General features: G+C 40.9%; 1 pseudogene; it reads left to right on the forward strand.

Annotated features, from left to right (window-relative positions):
- Nucleotides 4,980–18,137, forward strand: LOC100611521 (PTPN13 like Y-linked pseudogene; annotated as a pseudogene).

A 25,685-nucleotide genomic window follows, 5' to 3' on the forward strand; every position in this document is an offset into this window, starting at 1 on the left:
CAGGGATGAAGCTGATGTGATAGTGGTAGATAAGCTTTTTGTTGTGCTGATGGATTCAGTTTGCCAGTATTTTATTGAGGATGTTCGCATGGATGTTTATCTGGGCTATTGGTCTAAAATTCTCTTTTTGCGTGTGTGTCTCTGCCAGGCCTTGGTATCAGGATGAAGTTGTCCTCATAAAATGAGTTGGGGAGGATTCTCTCTTTTTTTTATTGATTGGAATAGTTTCAGAAGGAATGGTACCAGTCCCTCTTTGTACCTCTGGTAGAATTTGGGTGTGAATCCACCTGGTCCTGGGCTTTTTTTTGGTTGGTAAGCTATTAATTATTTACTCAATTTCAGAGGCTGTTGCTAGTCTATTCAGAGATTCAACTTCTTCCTGGTTTAGTTTTTGAAGGGTGTATGTGTCCAGGAATTTATCCATTTCTTCTAGATTTTCTAGTTTATTTTGTTAGAGGTGTTTATAGTATTCTCTGAGGGTAGTTTGTACTTCCGTGGGATCGACAGTGATATCCCCTTTATCATTTTTTATAGCTTCTATTTTATTCTTCTCTCTTTGCTTCTTTATTAGCCTTGCTAGGGGTCTTTCAATTTTGTTGATCTTTTCAAAAAAAAAAAAAAAAACCCAGTTCCTGGATTCATTGATTTTTTGAAGGGATTTTGTGTCTCTGTCTCTTTCCATTCTGCTCTGCTCTGATCTTAGTTATTTCTTGCCTTCTGCTACCTTTCGAATTTGTTTGCTCTTGCTTCTCTATTTCTTTTAGTTGTGGTGTTAGGTTGTCAATTTTATATCTTTCCTGCTATCTTTTGTGACATTTACTGCTATATATTTCCCTCTGCCCACTGCTTTAAATGAGTTTCAGAGATTCTGGCATGTTGTGTCTTTGTTCTCATTGGTTTCAAGGAATGTCTGTATATCTGCCTTCATTTTGTTATTTACCCAGCAATCATTCAGGAGCAAGTTGTTAAGTTCCCCTGTAGTTGTGCAGTTTTGAGTGAGTTTCTTAATGCTGAGTTCTAATTTGATTACACTGTGGTCTGAGAGACACTTTGTTGTGATTTCTGTTCTTTTACAATTGCTGAGGAGTGCTTTACTTCAGGTTATGTGGTCAATTTTAGAATAAGTGTGATGTGGTGCTGAGAAGAATGTATATGCTCTTGATTTAGGGTGGAGACTTCTGTAGGTGTCCATTAGGCCAGTTTGTTACAGAGCTGAGTTTAAGTGCTGGATATCCTTGTTAACCTTCTGTCTCATTGATCGGTTGATTAATGAGACAACATTGACTGTGGGGTGTTAAAGTCTCCCATTATTATTGTGTGGGTGTCTAAGTCTCTTTGTAGGTCTCTAAGGACTTACTTTCTGAATCTGGGTTCTGTATTGGGTGAATATGTATTTAGAATTCTTACCTCTTCTTCATGAATTGATCCTTTTATCATTAGGTAATGGCCTTCTTTGTCCGTTTTGATCTTTGTTCGTTAAAAGTCTGTTTTATCAGGGGCTAGGATTGCAACTCCTACTTATTTTTTTTCTGCTTTCCATTTGCTTGGTATATCTTCTTCCATTCATTTATTGTGAGCTTATGTGCATCTTTGCATGTGAGATGGGTCTCCTGAATACAGCACACTGATGGATCTTGACTCTTTATCCAATTTACCCATCTGTGTCTTTGAACTGGGGCATGTAGCCCCTTTACACTTAAGGTTAATATTGTTATGTGTAAATTTGGTCCTGTCTTTATGACGTTGGCTGGGTAGTTTGCCTGTTAATTGATACAGTCTCTTGATAGCATCGATGGTCTTTAAAATTTGCTTTTGCAGTTGCTGATACTGGTTGTTTTTTTCCATGTTTAGTGTTTCCTTCAGGAACTCTTGTAAGGCAGGCCTGGTGGTGACAGAATCTCTCAGCATTTCCTTATTTTTAAAGGATTTTATTTCTGCTTCACTTATAAAGCTTAGTTTGGCTGGATATGAAATTCTGTGCTGAAAATTCTTTTCTTTAAGAATGTTGAATATTCGCCCCCACTCTCTTCTGGCTTGTAGGCTTTCTGGCAAGAGATCCACTGTTAGTCTGATGGGCTTTCCTTTGTGGGTAACTCAACCTTTCTCTCTGTCTGACCTTAACACTTTTTCCATCATGTCAACCTTGGTGAACCTGACAATTGTATGTCTTGTGGTTGCTTTTCTCGAGGAGTATCTTTGTGGCATTCTCTGTATTTCCTGAATTTGAATGTTGGCCTGCCTTGTTAGGTTGGGGAAGTTCTCCTGGATAATATCCTGAAGCGTGTTTTCTAAGTTGGTTCCATTCTTTCCATCAATTTCAGATACACCAATTAAACTTAGATTTGGTCTTTTCACTTAGTCCCATATTTCTCAGAGGCTTTGTTTCCTTTTACTCTTTTTTCTCTAACCTTGTCTTCTCAGTTTATTTTATTAATGAGATCTTCAATCACTGATACCCTTTCTTCCACTTGATTGAATCAGCTACTGAAGCTTGTGCATGCATGACGAAGTTCTTGTGCCACAGTTTTCAGCTCCGTCAGGTCATTTAAAATCCTCTCTACACTATTTATTCTAGTTAGCCATTCATCTCATCTTTTTCCAAGGTTTTTAGCTTCCTTGTGATAGATTGGAACATGAAACTTTAGCTCAAATAGGTTTGTTATTACCAACCTCCTGAAGCCTACTTCTGTCAGCTCATCAGATTCATTCTCTGTCCAGTTTTTTTGCATTGCTTGTGAGGAATTGTGATCCATTGCAGAAGAAGCACTCAATTTTTAGAACTTTCAGCTTTTCTGCTGTAGCTTCTCCCCATCTTTGTGGTTTTATCTACCTTGTGTCTTTGATGTTGTTGACCTACAGATGGAGTTTTGGTGTAGATGAACTTTTTGCTTATGTTGATGCTCTTCCTTTCTATTTGTCAGTTTTCCTCCTAACACTTAGGTCCCTCAGCTGCAGGACTTTTGGAATTTGGTGTAGTCCACTGCAGATTGTGTTTGCCTGGGTGTCACCAGCAGAGGATGCAGAACAGCAAATATTGCAGAACAGCAAATATTGCTGCCTGATCCTTCCTCTGGAAGCGTCATCCCAGAGGGGCAGCTGCCTATATGAGGTGTCTGTCAGCCCCTACTGGGAGCTGTCTCCCAGATAGGTTACACAGGGGTCAGGGACAGATGAGAGGAGGCAGCCTGTCCATTCTCAGACTTCAAATGGCATGCTAGGAGAACCACTGCTCTCTTCAGAGCTGTCAGACAGGGACATTTAAGTCTGCCAAAGTTGTCTGCTGCCTTTTGTTCAACTGTGCCCTGCCCACAGAGGTGTAGTCTACAGGCAGTAGGCCTTGTTGAGCTGTGGTGGGCTCCACCCAGTTTTAGCTTCCTGGGTGCTTTGTTTACCTGCTCAAGACTTAGCAATTGTGAACACCCTTCTACCAGCCAGGCTGCCACATCAGAGCTTGATCTCAGACTGCTGCGCTAGCAGTGAGCAAGGCTCTGTGGGCATGGGACCCACCAAGCCAGGCATGGGACCCACCAAGCTAGGCATGGGAGAGAATTACTTTGTCTGCTAGATGGATGCTAAGACCTTGGGTAAAGTGCAGTATTTGGGCAGGAGTGCTCCGTTTTTCCAGGTAGTCTGTCACAGCTTCCCTTGGCTAGGAAAGGGAAATTCCCCGACTGCTTGCACTTCACAGGAGGGGTGATGCCCTGCCCTGCTTCAGCTCATTCACTGTGGGCTGCACCCACTGCCCTGCCAGTCCCAGTGAGATGAACCAGATACCTCAGTGGGAAATGCAGAAATCACTGATCTTCTGCATTGATCATGCTGGGAGCTGCAGACTGGAGCTGTTCCTATTTGGCCATCTTGGAACACCCTCAGAAAAAAATAGGATGCATTTTTAAAGGTTTTTTTTTTTTTAACTTTTTTTTTTTTTTTTTTTTGAGATGGGGTCTCATTCTGTTGTCCAGGCTGGAGTGCAGTGGTGTAGAGAGTGCTTCCTCCACACACTTCCCTGTCCCTTTCAATCAACTGGCTGTGAGATCACTGAAACCAGAGATCTCAGGTTCAGGACAGGCCCAAGTGGGGTTGTGGCTGCCCGTCTGCATTTCAAGGTCACTGTGTGGCACAGTGAGGTCTTTGGCTGCAGAAAAAGGCGTTGTGTTTTCTGAGGAGGGCTTGGTGAGTTGATTTGAGAGACAACACAAGCGCCAAGATTTGGAATGTCCCAGGTTAGTGTTGGGGAAACCAGCCACATAAGACCCAGTGGGTACCCCGAATCTGGAGGAGACAAAGGTGTTAGAAAGAGACAGAATAAGCACTTAAAAGGTAGGTCCAGGGCACCAGAGCATTGGAGACTTGCTCATGGCCCGGAGCTCTCAGGCTCCACCCAATTTATTGGTTTACAAATTCTTTGTCCTTAAGGAGATGGGAGGGGGAGGAAGGAATAAGGAAAAGGATTAAGCAGTGAAGGAGAACTCATCAGCCATTCAATAAGATGTATAGCACTGGTGGTTTCTGTGAATTTCCTTGAGCAAAGGCATGTGTCTAAACTACTTAAGATCTTCAACTTATCGTGACTGAAATGGGTGGGAGTGGGTTTCAGGAGGAGCCAAGATGTTTTATTATATTCCACTGCTTCAAGGGAACGTTATCTTCCTGAGCAACCGGTGGAATGCCGCTGAGTGGTTATGCTCTGGGGGCATAAATACATGAAGGTAATAAGGAGATTTTTCTTCTCAGAGGCCGCCCATGGCTCCCCATGGGTGTCTCATACCGGGGAGACCAACTTAACTGGCACCCCAGAAACTCTGTTTCCCACAGTTAGTAATTATGGGTTGTTGGTTTAGACCAAAGATAGGGCAAGAGATGAACAAAGAATATTGGGGTGCCTCTGTGGTAACAGCATTTTCCAGCCAGCAGCCCTGCTTTACCTGCTGGGAAGAAGGATGTACCTCAGAGTCCCACAAAACCTCTTCTCCCATCTTATCTCTTTTAGAGAGACATGAATAAAATGGGCCTCAACAATCCCAAGAGACCACTCAAGGACAATGGGAGCCACTGGGCTTGGCTTTCTACTTTCCTGGAGACAAGACAATTTGAATGCCACTGACTGCCAGGTACTGTCATCATATGGGCCATGAGACCATCTCACCTGTTCAGTACCCCTCTACATTTTAGTGGGGACTAGGACATGGAATATGTGTAGGGATGATAGTGCCCTGTCACTGGGATCAGGACAGACCACAGGGAAGGGGAAGCTGCCAGCAAGGAGCCTGGGTCAGGAGCCAGGTTTGGGAAGCAGTTTCCTCTGACCCAACACTTGCTCCTGCAGCTGGACACATTACCTAAATTTATGTCTATTCTGGAGAATGGGGAAAACAGACTTAGAAAAAGACACCTGTAGGCCGGCCACCTAAAGACAAACTCAGCTGTCATTGTGGTGTGTTTATTTTTAGTATTTTTTTTCTTTTGCTTTTCTCATGTTTCTGCTACATATCAGTACTTTTTTGAGCACCCTCCCTGCACTCTGTGATCTTTCCTTGGTGAGGAGGATCATTTAAGAATAAGAAAACTGGAGGCTGGCCTGCTGTGGATCTGTTCTACATTTAGGGCTGTCCTAAATCTTGTCTGGCCTTCACACCATGTGCACATTTGCTCCTCCTTTCCACATACCATTAGGATATTAGCATCTTTCTTGACACCTCTTGGGCCTGCTTCCATTTAGATCCTGCACTGCCCAGGTATGTGTCCCTAAGCAGGTTCATGTGACCTTTCACCTGTAAAATAGAGATGGTGCCAGGACCTGCCATGGGGATTTTTGCAAAGCTTAAGTCAGGCTGGTTGTCAAAAGCCTAAGAGTACAATTGAGACACAGTGAGCATTCATGAAATACCAATGCTTTATTATCAAGTGCTGCCTAATAGTTCTTGAGGATCAACCATCATTTAATCCCATAACTATTAAGCTCTTGATAATTGTTTTCCTATTTTCAATACTGGAGAACAACACTTCGTTGAAGGTCATTGTAAATAAAGTGCTAATATATTATCAGTTTCCAGTAATAAGCTTTATTAAGCGCCTCAAGGGGGCCAGGTAATTCAGAGCCTGACCCAAGTCTTTGCAGCCACAGGGAAAATGGTAAAGGCATGTAATTTGTTATATCCTGGGGTCCACAGCCACCAGTAGCCAAATTGAAACAGGAACCCACATTCCTGAGCTTGGCTTCAGTTTCTTTCCAGGTCCTACTGCTCTGGCCTGAGAGAGCCTCTGCCCACCAAAATACGGTGTTCTCTGTTTCCCACAGGCCACTGCAGGGTGGCAACATGTACCAGTAGGGGCCCATCATGATGTCGCCACCCTTCCCCTCATCTCTCCTGCTCATTACCTCTGCCCTCTGGCTGCTTGCAGTAACATGATGGACCCCTCTATGGCTGCACCTGCGTCATGGCTGGTGCCTCTAGCATTGGCATCCTCCAAGAAAATTTCCTTCCAGACTGTGCAGTTGGTCTACAGCTAGTGGCTGGACTTCATGATGCACTGTAGACACCTCTGTGGCTGTGTCTATTGATACCCTTGCTGGTGCCTACATGTGGATCTGCTTTGGACAGATCTTGAGTTTTTGAGCTGGATGTGGTGATTACTTGAGTCTTGTTTGAGGGAGTGGAAGTGTGGGTAGAGCTAGGATTTTCTGCTGGAATCTGTGGTGTTTAATTAGATGTGGAACCAGTACCCTGGAACAGAGAATCTTCCTAGAGTCTCTGACACCACAAATTACTTCCCATATATTTTATTTTGAAAATAAAAATATATGCACATGACTGAAAAATACAGAGATGAGGCAAGGGTAACTCAGAAGGAACTGCCACCATGTGCACCTAACCCTAGTCCCCTGAATTACCTGTTAACACCTGGTACAACAGAGGAAGGCTGAGTTTCTTAGACTTCCGACCTTTCCTCCACCCTCACACAATGATAGAAATATCATGATTTTAGTTTCTTTCTTAGTTATCATTGATGTTGAAAGTAACTGTAGAGTATATATATATTTATGTATATATTTTTTCAATCCAATGCAATAGAATCTTGTGACTTTCTTCTTGTAGCAAGTATATTGGCACTTTGAATTCACCTACATTTCTTGGTATTCTATGGGTATATACATATTTTTTCTTTAGCTTTCTCTTTTCTTGGACTTTCTAATTGCCTTTTCTTCTTTCTTTCTATTTAAAATTAAATTAAAATTAAATTAAATTTAAAATTAAATTAAATTAAGTTGGAACTAAATTAAAATTCAAATTAAATCTCCTTTTATCACATCCTTATCATCTTCCCTCATTTCTAACCTCCCATCTGAAAAATCACTGGTGGACACCTTCCGTTTTCCTGTTCCTATCCCACCAACATCTCTCTAGGCCTGGGGTGGAGCTGTCATTCCCAGAGCTATTATAACTGCCTCCCTGGGTTTTTACATGTCAAAGGCTATTTCGCTACTGCAACTATGGGACAAATCTCCCAGAGAGCTAACCACTTTTCTTAGGTTTATTTTGTTAATTGTATGTGGTTTTGAAATATTTTTTAGATTCTGCCTTCCAATTTTTGAGAGTTACGCATTTTAAGAGAATTTCAAGCCGTTGTTCCTAATCTCTGAATTTTCCTATTATCTTCCTAAATTTTGTTATTTTTCAGGGATGCAATATTATATACTTCTCTGAGACTACGGGGAGCATGTGTTCTGAACTTTCCTTGAACAGAGGTCTTGAGGCCAGAAGGAAGAAGGATCTTAAAGACTCATTTCTCTGGAGGTGAGTTGTCGGTTGATCATATTTGCCTTTGTTTGTTTTTTTGTTTGTTTGCATTTTTTAAAAACTGTTGATCTCTCACGTTTGCCTCTGTAATTAGCATTAAGGCTGAAATGGGGATTGTCACACGCTCATTTCACATTGGGACAAGAGGAACTGGCCTTCAAACCAGGGGCCTACAAATGGGAAGGATGATTTCCTCTGGGAATCCCTAAGCTTCCTTCTTTCCTCTGCAGAAACGTTCACCTTCAGTTGCCCTGCTGCTTCCTTGGCATGGCGATGTTCTTCCTCCACTTGCAACCTGATCACACAACTGTGGACATTGTTCTCATGGCTTTTCCCTTCTCTTTGTCTTGAAGAGAGAAGATGCAACCCGTTTCTCTACTATGGTGGAATCAGAATGTCCATATTAGAACTTTAACATTATTTCCTCTACATCAGAGGCCACATTGGCTTCTGCCTGCAAGAGGAAATTGCAGAACACAGACACAAGGATGCGAAGGTCACATTGACATATAAAGTTCCTGAGGGGCAGCTGGGTATTGTGTTAGGTGGTCACTCTTCTGTGCAGGAGGAAGGACTGTGTGAGCCTTTCCCAAAGGCCTGTTCAGTGTCTGAGCTCAGGGCCAACTTAATTTCAGTGTGCAGCCTTATAGATTAGGAAAACAAAATAATCTGCCTCATCGGGTCTCCTGCCCAACCTGATTCCTAGCTCTGGATCATGATTGCTTATTTAAAAACAGCTTTGTTGGCATGTGATTGGCATATGGTAAACTGCACCTGTGTAGATGGAAGAACTGATGGTTTCTCCATGTCAGTATTTCATTCACCACAAGGCCAGAAGTGTGATGAAGGTTATGAAAACACATCTTCCTCCCATCAATAACGATCACTCCCTGGCCACCCTAGGACCACAGATCTGCTTCTTTCACTAAAACCTTGTGGGTATTTTATAGAATTACAGGTAAATACAGTATGTACTTGGGTCTTTGTGCATCATTCTGATCTGGCTTCTTTTATTCAGCAGAACTACTTTCAGAGTCACTCTGTTCTGAGTGCATCAACAGTCCGTTCCTTTTCATGCTGAGCCACATGCCATTGTATAGATGTGCCACAGCTTGTTCACCCTTCTTCTGTGTATGGGCATTTGGGCTCCTGGTTTGGGACTATTATGTGTAAGGATGTCATGAATATTTATCTATGTATGTAGCCTGTGAGCTTGCCTTCATTTCTCATGGTTCATTCCTAGGAGTGCAGTGGCCACATCATGTCATGGTAGGTATGCATTGACCTTGTTAAGGAATCACTGTCCCTTGTGCTAAGTGTTTGGTCCATTGCCTGCTTTCTCTCTTGCTCCCTCTGATTTAGTCATACAAACCTCTTGTATCCTTCACCCTCCAGGGCAATAACTTCTTAGCATACCGCCCTTTCTTTACACTTGGAATCACCAGCTCCTTCTTCATGTGCTGGCTCTGATTCCCTCACTAAATTTGCCTTCTGTGCCCCATGTGTGACCCATTCCCATTGATACATCCTATGTATGAGAGGGCTTTGGGATAAGAGACTGTTTCTGATGAGTATTGAGTACTACAATGGCTCTGAATGGGAGAAAGATGACTGGGTGGGTCTTGTCAACCATTGTCCCTGGAGCTCATCTTTGTTGTTACAAATAAGTCTGGGTGCGGCCTGGGCATATGTTCAAGTACTCGCAAACCTTTTCTAAATGACAACTGGAGACCAGGCCATGCGCTGGAATGTGAGTATGAAGTTACTTGGATGCTGTGTGATTGAAAGTGAGTCACTCAGTCACTGGATCCTGGCATTTTTCTCTACATGTGGGACTACCCATACTTTGCAGAGTTGCTGTGAGTTCACCTGAGTAAGACACCTGCACGCAGTTGTGCTCAGAAAATGTTAATTTCCCTTTATTGAAATGGAACAACCCATGGATATTATGTGCTGAGGTCTGGATCACAATAGAGGATGATACTGAAGACCTTGTAAACCCTGAGGAGGCATCACTGATCACTGGGTGTCTGGAAAGGCAGCAGAGAAAAAGTGGCCTGGAAGTGAAATTGGCCAGTGGGTTTGTTACAGTTGGTTAAACAGTCATGAGTGGGGCAGGAGCGGGTTCTCCACATCCACATACCAGGAATGTCAGGCCATCGGGTGATGGTTGGACAGTTATCATATTGCTTCTCTAAAAATAATAATTTAGTGGCTGGGGCCAGGGATAGCCTGATACACAGCTGGTAACATTAAAGTGTTAATTAAACTCACATGCCAGAGAGGAGGGAAAAGGGCGTCCCATAAAATCTCAGACATTGGATGACTGAACCCAGGAGTGCACATTAAGAGACAAAATGGTGGAGTATGACTTTCTGGGGTCACCCCACCAATAAAAGGGAGGAAGCCTCAGATGGGCATACATATAACTGCTTAAACACACTGTCTATACTTACTTCCCAAGGGTAAGGAGGGCACTGTGCCTGTGGGCAGCCCACCCTAGGGGAAGAATCATGGGAAAGGGTGTACCAGATGCTGGCGGTAGGCCAGCCTAAAACGTCCCAGAAGGAAGGTTAATGGCCACACTTCTTCAAGTCACCCATTTGGATCTCTTTCGAGTGCAATTTTCATTCTTTCCTGCTCTAAAGCTTTTTAATAAACGTCCACTCCTGCTGTGAAACTTGCCATGGCATTTTCTTCCTTCTTTATGCCCACCAGTTGAATTCTTTCACCTGAGGAGGCAAGAATTGATATTGCTAAAGACCCGGATGGATTTGCTGCCAGTAACTCAGATACTTTTCACCGGTAACAGGTCTAGGAGCTGGTGGACATAATGGCTGGAGTATGTGTCCAGAATGTGCCTGCTCAGGCCCCAGGCACTTCTGGACTGTGGGGGGACTTGAACCCCAGGTTAAGGCGACACCATGGAATGAGAGCTCAGCCTGCTGATGGAATACTGGGGATAGGATATTTTTTACTGAGGTAAATCCCCTACCTATTAAGGAACTACTACCCAATCTGTCCTCTTTCTGACCCCTGACAATTAGCAAATCTGCTTTCTTTCTCTATGAAATTACTTATTCTGGACATTTATATACATAAAATCATACACTATGTGACTTTTGTGCTTAGCTTCTTTAAACACAATGGTTTTGCAGTATCTTCACATTGTAGTATGAGTGTCTCAATCTTTTTATGGCTAGATATTATGCCATTGTATAGGTATACTACATTTTGTTTTCCTAGTATTTGTTCGTGGACATTTGGTTTGTTTCCACATTTTAGTTATTGTGAATAATTCTTCTATGAGTATATGTGCACACACAGTTTTGTTTGAATACCTGCTTTATATTTGTTGTGTATATACCCCAGGTGGGGGGGATTTGCTGGTTTCTATGATGGTTCCATGTTTAGCTTTTTGCAGAAACACCAAACTATTTTCCACAGCAGATGAACTATTTTACTTTTGTTTTTCTCCATTTCCACGTCAACCCTTGTTCGTTCATGGTTTTTAAATAATAATAATAATAATGGGTGAAAAGTGGTGTCTTCTTGTGGTTTTGATCTGCATTTCCCTGAAATAAGTGATGTTGAGCTAATTTTTATGTGTTTTTGTGTGTGTGTGTGTATATCTTTGGAGAAAAGTATTTTCAATTTCTCTATCTTTTTTTTAATTGGGTTGATTGTCTTTTTGTTCTTGAGTTGTAAGAATTTCTCCTATATCCTGGATACTAGGCCCTTACCCTTATATATGACTTGAAAATATTTTGTCCTATGCTGTTGGTTTTCTATTGACCACCCTGATAGTGCCCTTTGAAGCATGAAAGATTTTAGTTTTAATGAAGTTCAATTTATCTATTTTTTCTTTTGTTTTCTGTGCATTCTCTGTCATACACAGGAAACCATTAACAAATTCAGTGCCAATAAGCTCAGAAAGATATGTTCGACATCATTAGCCATTAGGTAAATGGATATCTAAATCACAATGAGATTATCACCTTAAACCCACTAGAATGTCTTTTTTTTTTTTTTTTTGAAAAAGGGAGAGTTGGGGAGTATGTGGAGAAAATGGAACCCTTGTGCATTGCTGGTGAGAATGTGAAATGGTGGTGGTGGTTGCACAGTAACATGAACATACATAATGCCACTTACCTGTACACCTACAAATGTTTAGATTGGTAAATTTATGTTATGTTTCTTTTACCACATACCAAAAAGCCTTCCTGAGAACTAGGCCTGAGATAGTTCCATGTGGAAAGAAAAGGACCCTTTTCTCTCCTAGAGTGAGTAGAAGCCTTTGTTTTTTGTTGCTGTCGTTGTTTTGTGTTTGTTTTTGTTTTGAAACAGAGTCTTCCTTTGTGGCCTGGGTTGGTGTGCAGTGGTGTGGTCTCTGCTCACTGCAAGCTCCACCTCCCATATTCATGCCATTCTCCTTCATCAGCCTCCTGAGTAGCTGGGACTAAAGGTGCCCACCACCATGCCTGGCTAATTTTTCTATTTTTAGTAGAGGTAGGGTGTCACCGTGTTAGCCATGATGGTCTCAAGCTCGTGACCTAGTGATACACCCAACTCAGCCTCCCAAAGTGGTGGGACTGCAGATGTGGTGAGCCACCACATCTGGCTGAGTAGAAGCCTTCTTATCATGCTTGTACTACACACTCCTGGCTCTTCCACACACCAAGCATGACCTCACGAACCAGAGGCAGTCCAAGTCTAACTGGCCCATTTGTATCCCCTTTCCAACATCCTATTCCCCTATTCAACTCACTCTCTTTCCCCTACAAACCACTGTACATCACAGGTCTGCTTACCTTCTCTGTAGACATTTCTATAATGTCATAGAAATATGATCATAAAATACATGATCTCTTCAGACTGGCACTTTTTGTTATTATTGTTTTCTCATTATTCTATAATTGCTGCCAAAAGAAGCAGGCATGTGTTGTGCCACAGAAAACTGATCATATTCTAAGCTCTACTTAGTAAAAACTAAAAAAAAAAAGAAAGAAAAAAATATGCTGGTACATATTGTCGCATTTATCCTGTTATTTTTTTTAATTCATGATTTCTACAATGAATAAATGGATGAATAAAGTACACAGATATTATGCTTTGCCAGTCCAGCTGAACATCAAGCTGCTTACAGACTACAGGCAAATTATTGCAAACAGTTTTGACTGTGGCCCCAGCCAGCTAGTGAGACTTGCATTTATTCAGTAAGGATTAATTGACCAAGGCTCTAGTTAACACCACTAAAGGGTAATTGACAGTGTGGACTTCCCAGTTAGAAAGCAATTTAGCACTGTGCTAAGTCAAATATTAGTCTTAGGACCACATGACTAAGCAAGCTACTTAGGTAAACACCCCACATTCCTTTGCTTCTACTCTAACTTATTTAACTAAAGGTAAAAGGCCATCCTGTCTAATATGGTGAAACCCCATTTCTACTAAAAATACAAAAAATTAGCTGGGCATGGTGGCAGGTGCCTGTAGTCAAAGGTACTTGGACTCAGGAGGCTGAGGTAGGAGAATGGCAGGAACCTGGGAGTTGGAGCTTGCAGTGAGCTGACATCGCAGCACTGCACTCCATACTGGCCAATAAAGCAAGACTCTCTCTCAAAAAAACAAAACAACACAAAACAAAACCAGTATTCATCACTAAAAAAATTAGCAAAATATAAAGACCAACAACACTATGAAGAAAGTGGATCAATTAATATGCAAAATAACCAGCTAGCATTGCCATGCCAGGATCAAATTGACCCATACAAATATTAACCTTAAATGTAAGTGAACTAAATTTGCCAATTAAAGTACACAGACTGACAAATTGGATAGAATCAAGACCCTTTGGTGTGCTGTATTCAGGAGACCGACATCATGGGTGAAGACACACATAGGCTCAAAATAAAAGGATGGAGGAATATTTACAAAGCAAATGGAAAGTAAAAAAAAAAAAAAAAAAGCTGGGATTGAAATCCTGCTCTATCCTAAAATGACCACACTGCTTAAAGTAATTCACACATCTACAGTGATCTGATCTTTGACAAGCCTGACAAAAACAAGCAACTAGGGAAGGATTCCCTGGTCTGGGAAAACTGGCGAGCCATATGCAGAAACCTGAAACTGAATCCCTTTCTTACATCACATACAAAACTTAACTCAAGATGAATTAAAAGACTTAAATGTAAAACCTAAAACCCTAAAAACCCTAGAAGAAAATCTAGGCAATACCATTCAGGATATAGGCATGGGCAAAAACTTCATGACAAGAAGGCCAAAAAACAATTGCAACAAAATCCGAAATTGACAAATGGGACCTAATTAATCTAAGGAGCTTCTCCACAGCAAAAGAAAATATCGTCAAAGTGAACAGGCAACATACAGAATGTGAAAACATTTTTTCAACCTAACTATCTGACAAAGGTCTAATATCCAAAAGCTACAAGGAACTTAAAAAATTTTATAAGAAAATAAAAAACAAACCCCAACAAAAAGTGGGTAAAGGATATCAACAGACACTTCTCAAAAGAAGACATTTAATCAGCCAACAAATATATATAAAAAAAGCTCAGCATCACTGAGCATTAGAGAAATGCACATCAAAACCACAATGAGATACTGTCTCACATCGGTCAGAATGGTGACCATTAAAAAGTCAGGAAACCACAGATGCTGGTGAAGATGTGGAGAAAAAGGAATGCTCTATGCTGCTGGTGGGAGTGTAAATTAGTTCAATCACTGTGGAAGACAGTGTGGTGATTCCTCAAGGATCTATAACCAGAAATACCATTTGACCCAGCAATCCCATTATGTGGTATACACCCAGAGTATTATAAATCATTCTACTCTAAGGAAACATGCACATGTATGCTTATTGCAGCACTATTTACACACAAAAAGACATGGCACAAACCCAGATGCCCATCAATTATAGACTGGATAAAGAAAATGTGGCACATATACACGATGGAATACTATGCAGCCACAAAAATGAATAAGTTCATGTCCTTTTCAGAGACATGAATGAAGTGGAAACCGTCATTCCCAGCAAGCTAACACAGGAACAGAAAAGCAAACATTACCTGTTTTCACTCATAAGTGGGAATGGAACAATGAGGACACAATGGGGCCTGTCAGGGAGTAGGGGGTAAGTGGAAGGAGATCATTAGGACAAATACCTAATGCATTCAGGGCTTAAAACTTAAATGATGGGTTGATGGGTGCAGCAAACCACCGTGGCACATGTACACCTATGTAACAAAACTGCCTGTTCTGCACATGTATCCTAGAATTTAAATTACAATAAAAAAAAGGCAGGTTAAATGAAAGACTAAATAGTATCCACGAATTTATGATGACTCCCTATTCGGTTTTTACTTAATGCTTTTTCTGTGTTTCGTGTCTGGAGGAAAGCAAAGTAACAACATATTGACCCAAACGTTTTAAAACAACTTAATACAAAGGGGTTGGAGCAAATTCTTTTATCTCTTTATGAAGACAAGTGTGAGTTAAAAACCAACTCTCCTAATGCTTCTCAGTGCCTCAAGGTGCTTAGGAAAAAAAATAAAACTTCCAACTTAAGGATACTTGGCAGCTTCCAGAACTTTAAGGAAAGCCGAGAAATAAAGTATCCAGCTTCCGGCTCTTTCTAGGAGAGTATGCCTAGTGCCTTCAGGACCCTTGGACCTTGGAGGAAGAGCGGAGGTGGGGTAGGTGGGGGCGGTCTTTGGAGCCACTTGCCGCTCTGGCAGCCACTGCTGCTCCCCATGGGACGGCTTAGAGTCTCAGCCTTCAGCAGAAGCAGCAGGCTTTCCGCAAGCAGTGTTTGGTGTGCCTGCCTGTTTTCCATCTCTGTATCTTCCTTAGTGATATATCTACTCAGGTTTTTACCTTGGAATTGGGTTGCTTATCTTTTTGAGTTTTAGAGTTTCTGCATATGTTGTGCATACAAGTCACTTTTCAGATAAGTTTGCTAAATTTTTCTATCTATGGCTGTGGCTGGTTCTTTGGTTCTTTTTTTTTTTTTTTTTTTCTGAAACGGGGTCTCACTCTGTCACCTAGGCTGGAGTGCAGTGGCGCGATCCTGGCTCACTGCAAGCTCCGCCTCCCGGGTTCACGCCATTCTCCTGCCTCAGCCTCCCGAGTAGCTGGAGGTGGAGTCTCATTTTGTCACCCAGGCTGGAGTGCAATGACCCTATATGGCCTTACCGCAATCCCCACCGCCCAAGTTCAAGGGATTCAGACTCCTGGCTTAGACTCCTGAGCAGCTAGGATTACTGGTGCACGCCAGAACTCACAGTTAAATTTTTGAATTTTTCCTAGAGACGGGGTTTCACCATGTTTACCATGCTGATCTGGAATTCCTGTCCTCAGGTGATCTGGCCGCTTCGACCTCCAAAAGTGCTGAGATTACAAGCTTGAACTGCCATGCCCAACAGTAACAGAGTGTTTTACAGAGTAGACATTTCAACTTTCAATAAAGTTCATATTATCCATTTTTTTTTCTTTCATGGACTTGCTAATAACTCATCACTAAACCCAAGCTCATGAAGATATTTTCCAATTACAACTTTGCAGTGAAAAAATTTAATGTGTGGGTATTTTTGACTAATTTTTTTAACTGTAAAATTTGTGTCTATGTTCATTTGTTTCCGTATAGTTTCCAGCTCTTTTCTTGCCACTTGTGAAAGAGACTTATTGTTTCCAAAGGACATTCTTTGCATTTTCGACAAAATCATTTGACTTGGGCCTGTTTTGGGGCTGACTATTCTGTTCCACTTATCTGCTTGTCTATTAAATCATGAATGCCACACTCTTGTTTATTACATTAGCTTTAGTGTAAGTATTCATATCACATCTGGCATTGCACTTCTTCAGTCTTATTTCATCTATTCTAGGTTTAGGAAGAGTTGTTGATATATTTACCTGGAATTTGATTGGAATATAGCTGAAATAATAATAAATGTGCTTCTCCAGAACAAGAAACATCTCTTTATTTATTTACTTTGTGAGAAGGAGTTGTGTCACCCAGGTTGGTGTGCAGTGGCATGATCTCAGCTCACAGATTCTCCCACTTCAACGACCCAAGTAGCTGGGACCACAGGCATGCACCACCAAGCTCAGCTTATTTTTTTTGTATTTTGGGTAGAGATGGGCTTTCACCATGTTCCCCAGGGTGGTCTCCAATTCATGGGCTCAAGGTATCTGCCTGCTGCAGACTCCCGAAGTGCTGGGATTACAGGCGTGCAACAACGTGCCTGGCCTGTCTGCATTTACTAACATTTCTTTTGATTTCTCCCAATGGTGACTCATTGTTTTCTGAATGAATTCTGCATATTTTGTTACAGTTATACTTAATGGATTCAATTTTGCGGGTAGTATTGTAAATGGTGTTTTAATATTTCAAAATCCAATTATTTATATTCATTATTGCTGATATAGAGAAAATCAATTGAGTTTTGTATATTGACCGTCTTCTTTGCTTCCTTTTATCTCCATTCAAGATATGGGAAGGTTGGCTGTATCTGACTTCCGCTTCGTGAGATGACCGCCTGGATTAACCCACCCCAAATTTCAGAGATTTTCCAAGGCTACCACCAGAGGGTGCACGGAGCTGATGCACTGAGCCTGCAAACCAACTCTCTGAGAAGCAGGTTATCTTCACAGTGCCTCGGACAGAGCTTCCTTCTCCTCAGGACACTCGAGAGAGGCCGTGGTTTCAGGGCAGTTGGGGACATCTGTGGCCACGTTCATGAAGAAGACTAAGCCTACTTCATCTCAGGACCCACCCAAGAGTGGCCGTGGCTTTTGGACACCTGGGGTCGGGTCCACCATGAGGATAAAACCTCCTTCTCTTCTGGACATGTCCAGGAGTGGCCGTTGCTACAAGACATCTGGTGCTACGACCAGGGTGAGAATAAGGACGTCTCCTCAGGACCCTCCCAGGAGAGTACATGGCATTGAGACATCTGGCTGCCAAGTGAGGAAAAGACACCCTGTCTGCAGCACCCAGAACTGAGGAGGGGCACTGCCCTGGGCCTTACTTCCCAGACCTGGCCTCCAATTCTGACCTTACAAAAGTGTCCCTTTAGTGAGGCAGTGACCACGCATTGTCACAGCTACCAAAGTGTGGTTTGCAGATGATCTGGGCTTGTTTCTGGCGGAGATTCTGGTACAGAGAAAGGAGAGGCGCTGAGTGGAACCACTACGACGGGCTGAGGCCAGGGGAGACACTGCAACCTCCAACAACACTTTTTTTCATGCTTTAATAACTCATTTTTCTTAGAGAACTAAAGTAGTTGAAACAATATAGAAACATTTTTTAAGTAGGCATATTAGAACTTGAATTATTATGTAAGTTTAAATATATGATATATGCCTGGTTAGCAACATTTTTTATTTTCCTGAGACAGTCACAGTTTAACTGAGAGTGCATTTGTAATGGTAATGTAAATGTCTGCTTTATACATATTGACATCCTACATTAGCTGAGATATACTAACAATATCAAACGTTGATATTATGCCATAAAATTAGTTGAAGAATTCTGATCCAGTTATGAGTGACAAATGGTCCATGACACATCCCTACTCAGGAGATCCTGAGAACATGTGCCCCAGGTGATGTGTTCACAGCCTACATTTATGCATTTTAGAGAGACCTGAGACATCAATCAAACACATGTAAGATGTACATTGGTTTGGTCCAGGAAGGATGGACAACTTGAAAATAGTGATGGTGTGGGGCTGGGCTTTCAAGTTACAGGTAGATATAAATATGTTTTAATTGGCAGTTGGCTGAAAGAGTTAAATTATTATCTAAAAACATAAAATCAATAGGCAGGAATAACTGGGTTACAATAAATAATAAGGGCTGTAGAGACCAAAGTTTTATTATGATGATGAAGCCTCCATGTAGCAGGCTCGAGAAAATAGGTGGTAAATATTCCTCATCAGATTTAAGGCATGTGTTGCTGTTAGTGGTGGTCAACTTTTTCTAAAGTTCAAAAGGGAATAGTATGTAATGAAGCATGTGTGTCCCTCTTTCTTGTCAGGAAGTGAAGCAATTTTGGAATGCTCTTGATCAAAAGGAGGGGTCCATTCAGATGGCTGTGGTTGGTGGGGGGACCAGGAGAGTTAATTTTTTTTTAACAAGTGTTTCACTTCTGTTTACAAAAGTATAACCTATTAAAGTGTTATAAATTATAATTATCTAAGAGAAAAAAGGGATTTCTTCAATCTAAAAACATAGAAAATAACCTAACCCATCAAACCTTACGGATTTTTTTTTCTTTCTGTTTTTAAAGTTGCCAAGGATGCCTTGCTTGTAAGTCATATATTTGACTTGTTGACCATCTGAGTATAGTTCTGTTGCTTCTTCAAAAATTGTACCCAGCAACCTTCCAAAAGTGTTTTTAAGTAAATTTCTTAAATTGTAGCAATAAACAAAATGAAAAGACAATATTAAACAATACTGAGGTTTATCAAAGGACATACAAAATTTCAACTCTTATTCCTTTCCTTCTTCTTCTCCTTTTATTTTTATTTTGAGACAGGGTCTCATTCTTTTTCCCAGCCTGGAGTGCAGAAGTGCTATGATGGCTCACTGCAGCCTCTAACTGCTGAGCTCAACTGATCTTCCGCCTTAGCTTCAGTTATCATATCTGGCTAACTTTTTGTATTTTTTGAGAGAGACAAAGGCTTGCCATGTTGCCTGGACCTGTCTTAAATGCCTGGACTCACATTATCTGCCTGTCTTGGCCTCCAAAAGTGCTGAGATTACAGGCATTAATATAACATTTATGTTAGGGTTAGATAAAAATCAATCTTTTGGCTAAGTTATGAACATGCATATTATGCAATTATATATGCCTAATTTTCATCATTTTCTATGTCAACATTACTCATTTTAAAGTCATATTCAAGGGGTAAGGCAAAACCGCCTATGAATTGGCATATTTGTTTATTTCTCTGTTTGTGAAAATGTCCATAGTTTTTTCAGAATACAAATAAATTTCAACTCTGTTATGCAAAAAAACAGAATAGAATCTTCTTTGCAATTAATTTTTTTTCTTTTATTATTATACTTTAAGTTTTAGGGTACATGTGCACATTGTGCAGGTTAGTTACATGTGTATACATGTGCCATGCTGGTGCACTGCACCCACAAACTCATCATCTAGCATTAGGTATATCTCCCACTGCTATCCCTCCCCCCCTCCCCCCACCCCACAACAGTCCCCAGAGTGTGATGTTCCCCTTCCTGTGTCCATGTGATCTCATTGTTCAATTCCCACCTATGAGTGAGAATATGCGGTGTTGGGTTTTTTGTTCTTGCGATAGTTTACTGAGAACAATGATTTCCAATTTCATCCATGTCCCTACAAAGGACATGAACTCATCATTTCTTATGGCTGTATAGTATTCCATGGTGTATATGTGCCACATTTCCTTAATCCAGTCTATCATTTTTGGACATTTGGGTTGGTTCCAAGTCTTTGCTATTGTGAATAATGCCGCAATAAACATACGTGTGCATGTGTCTTTATAGCAGCATGATTTATAGTCCTTTGGGTATATACCCAGTAATGGGATGGCTGGGTCAAATGGTATTTCTAGTTCTAGATCCCTGAGGAATCGCCACACTGACTTCCACAATGGTTGAACTAGTTTACAGTCCCACCAACAGTGTAAAAGTGTTCCTATTTCTCCACATCCTCTCCAGCACCTGTTGTTTCCTGACTTTTCAATGATTGCCATTCTAACTGCTGTGAGATGGTAACTCATTGTGGTTTTGATTTCTGCAATTAATTTTATAGTTACCTTGCATACAGGGAATGTGCTACCTATAAAAAATATGAACTGAACCACAGGCCTTAAACACTAAAAAAAATTTAAGAGTTTATTCTAATTTATTTTATCCTATAAATCAATTGTATTTATATACAATATAGAAAGTTCACAGCCATCAACAGTTCTACTGCAGTTTCAGGTGAAATGGGAATTTAGGAATTTCTGTGGAGCTGTAGGCGTAGTGAAACATTTAGGTAAAATATGTGCATGCCTTTAGCAGCACTTGTGAAGGGACGTCTCTCAAATTAAACTCAATGCATTTCTTCTCAGCAAAATGACCTGGGCCACTCTCCCTGGCTTTCACTGTTGCTGATGTTCATGCATGTTCTCTTTTTATCATTAATTTATGACTCTGAAGATATCCATTTGACATCGTGGCATTAGGGCTTTCAAAACCACTGTAGATTTTCTACTCTTCATCCATTATGTACTTAAGTATTTCTACTTTGACTCCCCAGGAACTTGAGTAGTTTCTGGTTAGCCCATGGACAGTGCAGCCCAGGTCCCAATAAAGCAGCACAGACCCCACTCCAAGGCCACCCCCAATCCCAGCTGCCTGCTCCTGTGTGTTCAAGGGAAGTTGGAGAACATGCAGCTTCTCGTTTTTACAAATAAAATTGTTGTGTTAGTTTCATTTTCATATCGTTTATTGCTAGTGTATACAAATAGATTTTAGTGTGTTGATATATATACTGTATGTTTGTTTAATTTGTTTATTAGATTTTATTATTTCTTGTTGATTTCTTATGATTTTCCGTATATGAGATCATGAGATCCATGAGTAGGTAGTTTTATTTTATTTTTTGAAATAGGAATGGCTTCATATATATTTTTCTTTTCCGATTATTTTGGATGGAACTTCTAATACAGTATCAAATGCAATGATGAAAGTGAGCATCAGTGCTGTGTTCCTCATCTTAAAGCTTTTGTTCCCAACAATTCAGATGCTGATTGTTATGGGTTTTGTATAAAGACGTGTTATCATGTGAAAGACATTTGAATCACAGTTTATTGGATGTTGTTATCAGTAAACATGTTGACTAACTTTAAGTATTTTCTGTAACAGTTGAGATATATATGTACTGTTTTCCCAGCATTTAATTTACATGGTATATTGAAGAGGGATGGCTTCAGATTGTTAAAACAAGCCTCAATTTTCTAGAAAAAGAACGTAATCATGTAGGTGCATAATATCTTCCTCGTGTAGTTAATTCCATGTACTATTATTTGGTTACATAATCTAATGTCTCTAATTATCATATTTGTTAACATTTAGTGTTTCGTCCCAGTGACATCATCTGTTTAATTCAATTTTCAATTGGAGTTAAGAGGTAAGGTTAAGTGTACTCTTATGGGCATTAGGGGTTAGAGTCATAGATGATATATTTAAAATTCTTTGAAGGGTGATATGATAATATTAAGAATGGGATAGAAGTTTGGGATTAGGAATAGGGGTTTACAATTGCAGAAAAAAGTTTAGATTGAGGGTTAGATCTGGGGTTGGGTTAGAGGTCAGTGTTGTGGTAGGATTAGGGTTATGATTAGGATTAGGATTAGGGACGGGGTAAAGTTTAGTGTTATGTTTAGGGCTGCAGTTAGAATCAAGATTAGATGTTAGTTTTAGGGTCAGGTTATGTTTAGGTTTAGGGTAAGAAATAGGCCTACAGTTAGAGGTTGTTGTTAGTGTAGGGTTAGGTTCTGGGTTAACTTCATGGTGAGGGTTAGAGTTAGCGCTTAGGATGAGAGTTAAGGTGACGGTGAGGGTTAGGGTAAGAGGGTTAGTGCATTAGCGTTAGGGTTTGCGTTTAGGGTTTGTGTTAGGATAAGAATAAGGATTCGGCTTAGGGTTTCAGGTTAGCATTAGGGCTAGTGTTTAGGGTGCAGTGTTATTTTTAGGGTTATTGTTTAGCATTTAGGCTAGGGTTAGGGTCACTTTAGGGTTAGGATGAGGGGTTACTGTTTGGCCTAGTGTTAAGCTTTAGGGTTAGCGTTAGGGTGGGTTTAGTTTTAGGGTTAGAGTTCAGGGTTAGAGTAGGGATTGGGTTTATTATATATGATTATAGTTAGCATCTAAGTTTTAGTGTTAGAGTTCTGGTTGTGGTTGCATTTGAGGTTGTGGGTTAGAGTTAGGGTTAGGGTTAGTGTCAGGATTAAGTTTAGGGATATGGTCAGCGTATTTTTAGAATTAGGGTTGGGGTAGAAATTTGGATTAGGGATGTTGGTTAGGTGTTATGCTTATGTTTTTAAGGTTAGAATTTTAATTTTCAGGTTAGAGTTAAGGGTGCTTTTAGGGTTAGCTTTGAAGGTAGCTTTAGGGGTCAGAGTTAGAGTTAGGGGTTAGGGTTCAGTGTTTAGAGGTAGTGTTAGAGTTAGGGTTTGGTTTACTACTTCCGTTAGTGTTTTTTTGAGTGTTATGTTTAAGGGTAGATTTAGGGTTTGGGGTAGATTTAGGGTTAGGGGTAGGTGTAGGTGTATGTTTAGGGTTATGGGTTGCGGTAGGGTTATATTTATGGATAGGGATATGTTTTGTTAATGGTTCAGGTTGGGTTTATGTGGAGATTAGGGTTAGGGCTTGAGGGTTATTGTTAGTGTTTTAGTGTTAGTAATAGGGGTTATATTTAGGGTTAGACATCTTTTTCACCCATCTTCACCCGACTAATCAGCACTCTCTTTCTGACTTCTGAAGTTCATATGCATTCCATACGTATTTAGATTATTTATTTATTTGTTTGTTTATATATGTTTGTTTATTTATTTATTGGAGACGGAGTTTCACTCTTGTTGCCGTGACTGGAGTAGTATGGTTTGACCTCAGCTCACACAACCTCCGCCTCCCAGGTTCAAGCGATTATCCTGCCTCAGCTCCTGAGTAGCTGAGATTAAAGACATCCACCATCACACCTAACTAATTTTGTATTTTTATTAGAGACACGGTTTCTCCATGTTTGTCAGGCTGGTCTCAAACTTTCAACTGCAAGTGGTCCATCTGCCTTGGCCTCCTGAATTGCTGGTATTATAGACAAAAGCCACCATGCCCTGCATCAGACTTTGAAATAACCTGACTTAAAGTGGATCTACCAACAATGTGCCACCTCTTCACTGTGAGTTGTACACTTCTTGGGATTGCACGGCTGCAAATGGATATGTCTTCTCCAAACCTAAAGCTGCAGATACATCTCAACAACCTTCCTGCAGATAGAAGCTACCCACGCTGAAACTACTCTCCACTGAAGCCTTCAGAGATGTTTTAACAACCTGCTTCTTCATCTTGTCTCACTTGGCCCTGTCTTCACTGAGTGTTGCAGAGATGCAGGTATTTCCTGTTTTTGAAATGGACTTACCCACTTTCTGTCTCCTGAAAGCTGTGCCATCACTCAATAAAGCATCTATTTACCCTAATTATTCTCCTGTTTTCCACATACATAATTCTCCCTGGATATGCATCAAGAATTCAAGACCCACTTAATGGAGAACCTGAAGATTAGTAACAGAAACAAGGCTGAAACACAGAAACCCACACTTACGACATTGTTGATTACAAGGATTAAAAAAAAAAAAAGATAGAAGAGATTCAGCACTTAAAGGAGCTCAGACTGAAACCTTTTCCAAGCCAGGGCTGTAACGCCATCTTTGGGGCATTGCAGTTTCTGGCATTTCTAAGCTTCTGGATGCCACTTCATTCCTGAGTGCCTCTGGAGGAAACAGCTTGTGGTATACCTGATTCAGCCAAAGATATGCAGGCACCTGGCACCTGATCTGACACCTGGAACTTCTCACCTTATCACAGCTGACATGCCTAGAGGTGGGAAGTGGCTGGACTCAACAGTTGCTCACTCAGGCATGTGTCTCTGCTCTGTGCCTGCCTCAAGCATAGCAGGAATGGGTGCTACTCTTTAGGACTATTAAAATAAATTAGTTTATCTTGCTGCTAATGATGTATTTTGCTTAGCTCCATTCTTGTGTCCTCAGCAGACAGACTGACTGTTAAAACTTATCAATTTTCCTTTGCATATCCTTCAACACAGATTCTATTCCTTGTGCTGAGATCCAGATTTTTTCCGGCACACCACACTCTCTCATTGACCTGTTTTAACTTCATCTTTAATGTTACAGTAAATAAGGGCGCTACTTTTCTCTAGCACAACTGAATTATATGAGGCAAATTCCTTAATTTGAGTCATAACCACTTGGGGGAAAAGTTGCAGTCCAAGACACCTGAGAGACCAGGTCTCTGGCACATGCCTCCCATGCTTTCAGCTTTCTCCCACCAATCAACATTACATTGGCCTATGCTTCACCCATCATCTTGGGAAATTTAATGGTAAAACAGCAACCTGGACTCTGTCCAAAGGTCATAGAAGCAGTTTAAAACCAAGCCTTTTTGTTAGCCTAAACCAAATCACAAAGAGGAAGTATGGATGCATCTCGTCAAATGGCTGGGCTATTGGCTGATACAACAATAGGCTTCTTAAACTGAATGAAACTATTCACAATGTTCTTTACAGTATCCACTCTTTCAATGCTTTCTCTGTTTCTGTCATTTCTTAAAAGCAAACAAAATCAAGACCTCAGCAAGGGACGCAGCCGGCTGCACTAGGCAGCATAATCTTCCTGTTATCTGCAGCAGCCCTATACAGAGCATTCTTGATTTTTTTTCATTACTTCAATATTTAGTGAGTTGTCCTCTGTCAATCTTATTAATAGCACTTTCTGGGTAAAGCCGCCATTTTCCCTCACCAAAATGTTTCTGAGTCTACTGGCACTTTCTATTAGCCTTATGGTTAAATACATCCTTTTGATAAAAGGCTGGTATTTTTCATCATCAATAATCTCTCTTTGCCCCCCTCTCATGCTTGGAACAAATGTATGCATGTTTTTTTCTTCCATTGGCTGTTTATGGAATTGCTAATACCAATGTACCTTCCTTGATAGCTGAGCCCGTAACCATGGAAGTAGTAACCGAGCCAGACCCCTGAGACATTAGTGAGTGTATCTTGCACCTGTTCTCTCCTCCAGTCTGTGCTGCACCAGG

This window comes from Pan troglodytes, chromosome Y, assembly GCF_028858775.2.
Source record: "Pan troglodytes isolate AG18354 chromosome Y, NHGRI_mPanTro3-v2.0_pri, whole genome shotgun sequence".
NCBI lineage: Eukaryota > Metazoa > Chordata > Mammalia > Primates > Hominidae > Pan > Pan troglodytes.